Source organism: Sus scrofa, chromosome 2, assembly GCF_054392235.1.
Source record: "Sus scrofa isolate SSC_HxYL_T2T_F1_AM1 chromosome 2, Sscrofa_HxYL_maternal_Yorkshire_Landrace_v2.0, whole genome shotgun sequence".
Classification (NCBI taxonomy): Eukaryota; Metazoa; Chordata; class Mammalia; order Artiodactyla; family Suidae; genus Sus; species Sus scrofa.
This window is the reverse complement of record NC_139384.1, coordinates 10,488,349-10,499,558: the sequence shown is the minus strand read 5'-3', so window position 1 is coordinate 10,499,558 and position 11,210 is coordinate 10,488,349. Positions and strand designations below refer to the sequence as shown.

General features: G+C 42.9%; 1 pseudogene across 1 annotated transcript; it reads right to left on the bottom strand.

Moving 5' to 3' along the window:
• Positions 1-994: 994 nt before the first annotated feature.
• Positions 995-4,499, bottom strand: LOC110259251 (proteasome assembly chaperone 4 pseudogene; annotated as a pseudogene). The gene has a single exon (XR_014836945.1). The product of XR_014836945.1 is annotated as a proteasome assembly chaperone 4 pseudogene (transcript).
• Between the last annotated feature and the right edge of the window lie 6,711 nt (positions 4,500-11,210).

Genomic DNA, 11,210 nt, shown 5'->3' with positions numbered 1-11,210 from the left:
GAGGAATGGAAACACAGGAGGTATTTTTCTGCTTTGAAGATGCAGGTGTTAGGAGTTCTCCTTGTGGCTTAGTGGTTAACGAAATCAACTAGGAACCACGATATTGGGGGTTCTATCCCTGCCCTCACTCAGTGGGTTAAAGATCCGGCATTGCCATGAGCTGTGGTGTAAGTCGCAGACGTAGCTCGGATCCCATGTTACTGTGGCTCTGGCTTAGGCCAGTGGCTACAGCTCCGATTAGACACCTAGCCTGGGAACCTCATAGGCCATGGGTGCAGCCCTAGAAAAGACAAAAAGACACACACACACACACACACACACACACACACACACACACACACACACACACAAAAGATGCTGGTGTTGACATGTTTAAAAGAATGACTGGAAGATTCCAAAATTCTTTATTCCAGCTTGCTCCACATTCATTTATTTATTCATTCATTCATTTTGGATTTTTAGAGTCACATCTGTGGCATATGGAGGTTCCCAGGCTAGGGGTCCAGTTGTAACTGCAGCAGCCGGCCTTCGACACAGCCACAGCAACCTGGGGTCCGAGCCACATCTGCAACCTGTTTCACCACAGCTTGAGGCAACACTAGATCCTTAACCCACTGAGGGAGGTCAGGGATGGAACACGCATCCTCAAGGATACTAGCAGGGTTTGTTTATGCTGAGCCATGACAGGAGCTCCAAGCTTGCTCCTTCTAAAGAGTCCTTAGAACTGAATACCTATCTATCTATCCTTAAAGTAAGTTACATATCATCACTTGTAAAATACATATAACCCAATAGAAAGCTTTCAGCTCCTAAAGCACAGGAAGGCAACCTGGCCCATTCTCTTTCACCTGTAAATCCCAGAGCCGCCACTCTGCTATTTGAACAAGGATGCATGCTGACCTCTGGTGACCACCTGAGGACACGGCAAGATCATCTGTATTTATTCAACCAACATCTGCTATGCAGGAGTCCAGGGTCCTTGCTGCCACCCTGGCTAGAACAGCTCCGAAAAAGCCTCCATTTCCTCCTCAATCCTGTTTTCCACAAGTGCTGCAAAGCCGCCGTCCTGCCATGAAGGTTAAAGCTGACAAATACCTGTTTGTTGGCCTTCCTGGCGAAGTGCTGGGTGAGGCCGGTGGACATCGTGTCCGATGTGTCCCGAGGAGGGACGTGGACATAGTGACGGGTTCATAGCAGGTGCACATGGCCACGGCAAGGTTGCTCAGCTTCCGTGTGGCCTTGACCCACAGGAAGAGCAAGTCCATGAGCCGCGTGACATGGAAGTGGACCATCTGCTCCCACAGACTCGTTCTGAAGTTGTTCTGGGAGACGGCCCCCACCCGCGGCTCCTCCATGCGGCCTGGATGCCTGGCCCCATGCAGGGACTGGTCCACGCCAGCCACCTGGGCTGCCCCAGCTGCCTCCAGACCCAAGTCCCGGCCTGGATTTTCCACATGCCACAGAGGTAGCCAAAAAAAAAAAAAAATACACCCAAAGTCACACTTATAGAAGCAGAGGGTAAAGGGGTGGTTGTCCGGGGTCAGGGAGGGGGGAAATGGGGAGTTGCTGTACAACCAGTATGAACTTTCAGTTCTGCAAGATGAGTAAAGTCTAGAGATTTGCTGTACAATTCAGCACCGATAGTTCACAGTACTGTATCAAGCACTTGGGAAAAAAAATATGTGCCACCCCTGTGGCACATGGAAGTTCCCAGGCTGGAGGTGGAATCAGAGCTGCAGCTGAGGCCTACACCACAGCAACAGCAACTCTGGATCCGAGCCACACCTGCAGCAATGCCAGATCCTTAACCCACTGAGCTGAGCAGGGGTCAAACCTGTATCCTAAAAGACACGATGTCAGGTTCTTAACCTGCTGAGTCACAACGGGAATTCCATCACATACGTGTTTCAAACGCATGTATTCCGTTTGTATAATTAAACACCCACAGAGATAGGCATACATTCAACCACTGTGAAGTTTCAGTTATATGAGTAAGGTCTGGAGATTTGCTGTACAACTTAGTGCAATAGTTAACAAGGTTGTAACACACACTTAATTTTTTTTTTTTATATCCACGCTGTTGCCAAAACTCAACATCTATCCACTGGTGCTGCATATAAACATGGAGGCAGAGCTTGGAGTGAAGGAGAAAAAGGTAACTCTGTGTATGCATGCATGCGTGTGCATGTGCGTGTGCGTGTGTGTGTGTGTGTGTGTCTTTTTAGGGCCATACCCACAACTTATGTAGCTACCCAGGCTAGGGGTTGAATCAGAGCTATAGCTGCTGCCCTACATCACAGCCACAGCAATGTGGGATCCAAGCTACATCTGCAACCTACTCCATAGCTCATGGTAATGCCAGATCCTTAACCTACTGAGCAAGGCCAGGGATCAAACATGCATCCTCATGGATACTAGTCTGATTCGTTTCCAACAAGCCACCATGGGAACTCCAGAAAAGGATAGCTATTATTGTTTACCAGGCAAAGGAAGCCACAGCAGGCTAATGTCTTAAAGACTGTGCCACTCTTGGGAGAGATTAGGTGGTTTTATACCTTGGGGAGTGGAAAGTAGGGCCCCAGATAGGGATCAGGGGAGAGGCCAGCTTGCATTGTTTAGCTGCCCCAGGACTGGTTCCAGTGGTCCCCCTTCTTCCCAGAGTGAAGAAGCCTCCATTAAGCAGTGAACATCTTCCATTTCTTGAAGGTTTTAGTTCTGCAGAAGGGCTCAAAGATATGGTTATACATATTCCTTGAAGAGGAACCAGGACCCTGCCCCAAGGCTGCACTCTTGTCTCTTGACTGCTCCTCCCTGGTCTCTGCATCCCCTCCCTTCCCTGCCTAGCAACTCTTTGAACCAGCCCTTTGGAGCTCAGCGAATGTCAGAGAGGCTGAAGCTTACTCCCTAAACATAAGAAATGGGAGACACGGAAAGCCTTGTGTGCCCAGGAGCCCCACATAGCCCTGCTTGGTTTCCACATTTGCTGCATATGGTAGTTTCCAGGCTGGAGGTCAAAGCAGAGCTGCAGCTGAGGCCTTCACCACAGCCAGAGCAACTCTGGATCCAAGCCACAACTTGTGGCCACACCAGAACCCTAATGTACTGAGCAAGGTCAGGGATCGGACCTGCATCCTAAAAGGCACTATATCAGGTTCTTTACCCGATGAGTTACACGGAATCTCCACCACATATATGTTTTAAACTGATACATTCTATTTGCATAGTTAAACATACACAGAGACAGACATATATGCAACTTCATTGACCTGGCAACGTGGTTCCATATTCAGGTTCGGGAGTTAGGTTACTTATGTTCATGCCCAGGCTCCACTACCCACAGCAGAGAAACCTCAGTTTCCACATGGATAGAAATAGAGATCGTAGCAGTTACATGCAGACATCATAAGACTGCTGTGAAAATTAACTGAAATCATGTTGGTGTCTTTAGTGCATTGCTTAGACCTAGTAATTGCTCAGGAGTTGTCTGGCTATACTGGTAATGCTGAGTGATGCTGAGAGCTAGTCCCTCCACCCCTAACAAGCAAGTGGCATGAGATTTAGAGGATTAAGATGGCGGAATAGAAGGACTGGAGCTCAACTTCTCTCCTAAAAACAACAAAATTCACAACTAAAAGCTGAGCAATCTCCACCCAAATGGACTGGAAACCTTAAAAAAGATACCCTACTCCAGAAGAAAAAGAGGAGGCCACATCAAGAAGTAGGAGGGGTGATTTCATGATATAAACAACCCCATACCTCTGGGGTGGGAAGCTCCACAGACTGAAAACTAACTGGTTCTCAGAGACTCACCTATAGGAGTGAGAGTTCTGAGCCCCACACAAACCCTCACGTGTGGGTAACTGGCACTGGGAGAAAGAGCCCCTGGAGCATCTGGCATTGAAGGCCAGTGGGGCTTGTGCACAGGAGCTCCACAGGACTGGGGAAAACGGAGACCCCATTCTTAAAAGGCACACACGGACTTTCACGTGCACTGGATCCCAGGGCAGAGTGAGGTCTCCATAGGAATCTGGGTCAAGCCTGACCGCAGTTCTTGGAGGACATCCTGGGAAAACAGGGGTGAATGTGGCTTGTTGTGAGGGAAGGATATTGAAGGCAAAGCTCTCAGGAATATTCAGTAGCTGCCTTTCTCTGGAGGTGGCCATTTTGGGAAAATCTGGCCCCACCCATCAGTCAGCCTGAGAAGCCCCAGGGCAAACAACAATCCAGGTGGGATCACAGCCCTGCCCCTCACTAAACAGGCTACCTAAAGACCCCTCAGGCACACAGCTTCCCCTAATCCCATCCAGAGACTAAGCCCAACCCACCAGAGGGATTAGAATCAGCTCCACCTACCAGTGGGCAGGCATCAGCCCCTCCCATCAGGAAGCCTTCAGCAAGCCCTCATACTGGCTTCAGCCACAGGGGGGGGGGGAAGACACCAGAAGTGAGAGAGGCTACAAACCTATTATCTGTAAAAAGGTCACCACACCAAAAACCTAGAAAAATGAAAAGACAGAGAACTATAACTCAGATGAGGGAGAAAGGAAAAACCCCAGAAAAACAGCTAAGCCATGAGGAGATTCTCAGCCTCCAGGAAAAAGACTTTAGATTGTTGATGCTGAAGATGATGCAAGACATTGGAAATAAACTTAAGCAAAGATGGATAACTTACAGGAAACACTGACCAAAGAGATACAAGTTATAAAACTTAAACAAGAAGAGATGCAAAATACAATAACTGAAATAAAAAAATTCACCAGAAGCAGCTAACAGCAGAATACAAGAGGCAGAAGAAGGAATAAGTGAGGTGGAGGACAGATTAGTGGGAATTACGGATGTGGAACAGAAAATAGAAAAAGATTGAAAAGAAATGAAGAGAGTCTCAGAGAACTCTAGGACAACGTTAAACACACTAACATCCGTATTATAGTGGTGCCAGAAGGATAAGAGAGAGAGAATGGGATAGAAAAAATATTCCAAGAGATAATAGCCAAAAACTTCCCTAACATGGGAAAGGAACCACTCACTCAAATCCAGGAAGTACAACGGGTACCGTATAAAATAAACCCAAGGAGGAATACACCAAGACACATATTAATCAAACTAACCAAAATTAAAGACAAAGAGAAAATCTTGAAAGCAGCCAGGGAAAAGAAACAAGTAACGCACAAGGGAACCCCAATAAGGTTATTGGCAGATTTTTCAGCAGAAACTCTGCAGGCCAGAAGGGAGTGGCATGATATACTTAACGTGATGAAAGGAAAACACCTCCAACCAAGATTACTTTACCCAGCAAGGCTCTCATTCAGATTTGAAGGAAAAATCAAAACCTTCACAGATAAGCAAAAGTTGAGAGAATTCAGCAACACTAAGCCAGCCTTACAACAAATACTAAAGGAACTTCTCTAGGCAGAAAAGACAACACAGCAACAGGAAACAAAAATTCCACAAATGACAAGGCTCACCAGTAAAGGTATATATACAGTAAAGATACGAAATCATCCAAGCACAATTATACGACCAAAATCAGAAATCATGAGAAGAGGTGGGTACAAATGCAGGACACTGGAGATGAACTTGTTATTAAGAGAACAACAACTTAAAACAATCTTGTATACATTTAGACTCATATCAAAACTTCAGAATAACTGCAAACCAAAAATCTACAATTGATACACAAACAAGGAATCTCTGAAGAAGAAACATATCTCATAGTAAATAAGTGCATAATCCACCATGAAGGGGGTCATTTGACATCATTCTTGGAATGTTTAAGTCTTCTTAGAACTGACTCTGATTTCCTCTCCATCAAAGAATTTAAGATAATTATAATTAAATAATGCAACTGTACAATTAAATAATACAGTTCTACAATTGTATTATTAATAACCATTTCTCTCCATGGTACAATGTAAGGTCTATAATGTCTTGTTTATCACATCACCTATAATGGTGTAATGCCTATATTGAAGAATCAATAAGATGTAACAAACTGTGAGGACATATTTATATAGTTACACTGTTTTTTAACCAATTTATGCATTTTATATTTTACTTATTTTCAGAGAGTGTATTATTTTTGTTATTCTTACCAGTTAAATTATTCTTTTTATTATGCTACATAAAATATTTAATGGTATATAAGGCTTTCTTTATAAATTTTAGTTGTATAATATACACAATTTTAATATAATGCTAATTTTTAAAGAAAAATTGAAATGTAATAGGTAATACTAAATAGTAAAGATGACAGCCATACAAAATGGGATAAAGTATAGAATAAATTTCCTATTTGTCTCAGCATATTTTCCATTCCACTTCTCCAGAGGGAGTCACTTAATCTGTTTAAGATCCATGATATAATAATCTGTGTGAATGTAATTGTGTTTAAATATATGTATTTTATTTTGTAAAAAAAAAAGCATTTAATTGAACTTTTATGGACCCAATCCAAAAACAGATTAAATGAAATCCTGTAAAAAAAAAAATTACATGACCAACACCAATGCTGCTCTTGTAGGTTCAGCACATGTATGTCTACACCACTATCTCCACCATGTTCAAGGTGATAGAAGACCAAGCATCTGATTTCTTCATATGTCATATAGATTTTTCACGTATGATCATTTACACACTAAATACATATTACTTTATGATAAATTACTTTCCTTTTATTTTTTCTTTTAAATTAGATTTAAGGAATATTTTCATTTAAAAATTGTGTACGTACTTAGGTTATATTATGTACAAGCTATTTTTCAGGAAACAAATGGGGTGCTATAAAATGCAAATTTAAGAAAGGGGATAATGTTCTGCTAAGATTGAGAACTGATAGGCTAAATTCTTTATATGATTAACTCATTTTATCTCCAAAAATGACAAAGCCCAGGAAGTAGGCAATATTTTTTTCATCTCTATTTCACAAAGAAACTGAGGCTTAAAGAAATTAAGAATTTTAATTGTTTAAGGTCAATATGTTGGATTCAAAAAATAAAATCTTATATTTTTATCTTGAAAAAAAAAAAAAAACAAGCAAGTGGCATGGCCTTGCCAGACCTCAGTATCTTCCTCCATGAGACTAGCCGAATTGCAATATTTGATCTCCTATGTTCAATCAAATGCCAAGATTCTGTTATTCCGTGACTATAATTACATGTGATGTTGGTTCTGAAATGTCAGCAATTTCAATTACAGTGAAATTCAATCAGGAACAGCTAAAAAAATTATCGTAATTTCATTATTATGATCAGATTATTATTATAACATTGTTGATTCAGTGTTGTGCGATTTCTACTGTACAGCATACTGACCCAGTCATTCATGTATATACATTCGTTCTCTCATACTCTCTTCCATCATGTTCTACCCCAAGAGATTGGACATAGTTCCCTGGGCTGTACAATAGAACCCCATTGCTAACAATTCTAAAGGGAATATTTGCATCCACCAACCCCAAACGCCCCATCCATCCCACTCCCTCCCCTCTCACCTCTCCCCCGTCCCCCAGGGCAACTACAGGTCTGCTCTCCATGTCCATGATCTGTTTCTGGTTTGCAGATAGGATCATCTCTAGCCATACTTTGGATTCCACACATAAGTGATATCATAAGGTGTTTGTCTTTCTCTTCGAGACTTGCTTCACTTAGTAGGAGAATCCTTGAGTCTGGCGCCTTAGACCCCTCGGCCATGCTGGCACTTTTATTGGAGGCTTTTTATTTCACACTTAAACCTCTTCTCTCTTTTCCACTGAAAGCCTTGCTTCATAACGACATTAGCAAAATTACTTACATGCTTTAATGTATAACCTAAATATGACACATTCAGGGCAACAGTAGCAATATCACCAACAATAAGATTGTTGAATGTAGTTTCAGATTTCTTTAGCCAGTTTGTTTCTTTGGTTGATTTGGTTGGTTTTTTGTTTTGTTTTGTTTTGTTTTCTGTCTTTTCGAGGGCCGCTTCCCACGGTATATGGAGGTTCCCAGGCTAGTGGTCTAATCGGAGCTGTAGCCATGAGCCTACGCCACAGCCACAGCAACGTGGGATCCAAGCCATGTCTGTGAACTACACCACAACTCATGGCAACGCTGGATCCTTAACCCACTGAGCAAAGCCAGGGATCGAACCCACAACCTCATGGTTCCTAGTCAGATTCATTAACCATTGCGCCAGACAGGAATTCCTGGTTGGTTTGGTTTTAGTTTGGGAATGTGTTTATTTGTTTGTTTTTGTCCTTAGAAAATAACTCACTCTGAACACAGAGTCATAATTCTGCATTTTAAACCCCTTATATAATATTTCTTTGTGGTGCTATGTCACCAACCTGATGCAATTAGGTTCATTTGTCTTAGTTGGTTCTCAATCTTGACAGATGAGTTTATCTATTTTTTGATTCTGAAACACATTGACATGGTTGCAAAGGCAAACTAGAAAGCAAGAAAAACCTCACTTCCATCCCTTCCCCTCCCCCATGAGATTAAACTTGTATTCAATTTTGGTTTGTTCTTCCACTGTTGCTTATTGAAAATGTACATGTATATGTATGTAAAAGCAACAAACTCAAGCACGGTTCTGGGCCCTCTTTCTTTAAGGCCTAAACAGTTACAATATATAAAATAGATAAACAAAAAGACCTACCATATAGTAGAGGGAATTCTCAATTTTTTTCTTTCTATGGCCACACCCACGGCATATGGAAGTTCCCAGGCTAGGGGTCAAATCACAGCTAGAGCTGCTGGCCTACACCACAGCCACAGCAACGTGGGATCCGAGCCACATCTGTGACCTACACCACAGCTTACGGCAGTGTCAGATCCTTAACCCACTCATCCAGGACAGGGATCAAACCCGCATCCTCATGAGCACTGTGTCTGGTTCTTAACTCTCTGAGACACAACAGGAATTCGAACTCAATGCTTTACAATAACCGATAAGAGAAAAGAATCCCAAAAAATGAGATATACATGTATGTATAACTGAATCACTTGGCTGTACCCCTAAAATTAACACAACATTGTAAATGAACTAGACTTCCACTTTTAAAAATACTTTTAAAAAATGCACTTGCACTAGTAACAATCATAATAACAACACAAAATCCCTAAACAGTATACCCTGGAGATCTCACCCATCCACTCCTCTCCACACCCCCACTGTAACCAGCTGTGCACCTGCCCTACATACCTGAATTGACCCTCCCCTGTGGATGGTCACCTCAGACATATTTATAAGCTTTTGCTTTTACAAATAATGTTGCAGTGAACAGCTTGCACCTAGCACATATGTCATTTTGCATTTTTGCAGTGTATCTTTGAGATAGGTCCCTAGAGGGACCATTGCTGAATTAAAGGGAATACATGTGTGGTTTGCTAGATACTGTCAGGTCCCCTCCATAAGGACTGAATCAGCAAACCTCAATCGTAACAAGGTACAAAAATGAGGAAAAAGACACAGTGGCCCCTACATCTCTGTCAGCCAGCTAATGACCAGGTCAGCCTCGCATTGTTCTCTCCCACGGACAGGCCTGGGCAGATCTCAGGAAGAAACGCAAGTCCAGGGAGCCCTGAAGGAGCCCTCAAATGCCATTATCTTTGCTTTGGCTGCAATACCAGTTTAACCAGTAGCCCTGTTTTGCTCAGGCTGAGCAGAAGCTCAGAGTGGTCTTTTGTGTGTGTGTGTGTGTGTTGTTTTCTTTGTTGATAAGAAACTTAAAAATTAATTATTTCACTGTATGTTTGTTTTGACAAACTAAGTATTTCAAGGCATGGAGCCTACTGGGGAATTATAACAAGTTTCTGTTGTGGCTCACCAGGTTGAGAACCACACTAGTATCCATGAGGATGCCACTGTGATCCTGGGCCTTATTCAATGGGTTAAGATCAGGTGTTGCCATGATCTGTGGCAATGGTCAAGGAAGAGGCTCAGATCTGGCAATGCTGTAGCTGTGGTGAAAGCTTCAGCGGCAGCTCTGATTCTACCCCTAGCTGGGAACTTCCATAGGATGCAGGTGCAGCCCTAAAAAAAGAAAAAAGAAAAAGCTAGTGAAGAGCAAATTAAATTCTTATACTCATTGGCTTATCTGTCCCCGCTGGTTTTTCTTGACAAATGGAAGGAAAATTAACGTGGTTAAGACGCATTTAGTCTCTTATTTATTTGACCAACATGAAGGAAACCTCCTCTCTGTCTCCTCTTAACTCCCACCTCCAGGCAAGAAAGAAAAACCTGCACAGCCTGCAGGCTGAATCCAGCACACAGGTGCTTGAGGTTGGGATGACACTACGGTTGTAAAAACAGAGGGAAAAAATTAGTAGCTAACATTTGACATCAGGAGATTTCACATAAATATCCAGACTTCTGACTTCTTTGGAAAACGTAGCCAACCAGCCTGCTTTACAGCATGGCAGCCACTGGTTGAAGATGAGTAGACACTGCCCCAGCCCAGGGTGCCCATCCAACCAGGCCATTCATTGACTTTGCATCCTGGGCCATGCGTTTCTGAGAACTGCCCTAGACTGCCAGCTCCCTGAAGACAAGGACTGCCTGTGTCTGACTCAACTTTGACTTTCTGGCATCTGACCCGGACCCCAGCACACAGGGTCCTCCATTAATGTGTGTTGGAGGAAGCAAACCTCTTTTGGATGCATGCATCCCATTTCTTCCAATGTTAAAACTGTGCCATTGTAATTCCCTCTAGCCTAGATCTTGGAAGCTGATTGGCATCCCAGGTGACCCTGATCTGTGCCATGGGTCCCTAACTAAAGTCACTTGTATATCAGCGGGCTGCCCCTAAAGTCTTCATTTTCCCATTTGAACTCTTTTCCTTTTCACAATCTCTGTTCCAACAGAGGACAGAAAGGCACACCTCACAACGTGGCTGCCAAGACCACACAAAACTATGTAATGTCAAGCATGGCCCCCAGCACTTATTTTTATCACATTATTAGCAGTGTTTCATCTCCCATGTCACAAGTGTCTCTCAACTCTTTGTTAGTCCCCACGGTTTGATTTGCTTGTGCAGTTAAGCCCCAAGGAAGAGATAGAAGTAGAATCTCTGTATTCTGAGAATTTTCCAAGTCCACCGCCAAAGATATTGATGGAGGCTAAGATCTTATCAGGAGGTCTGTATTTCTTATCAGGTCCATTAGTGACCGAGAGGAGATGATACAGGTATGTCAGAGCATATATAACTAGGAGTTTCCAGCCACCACTGC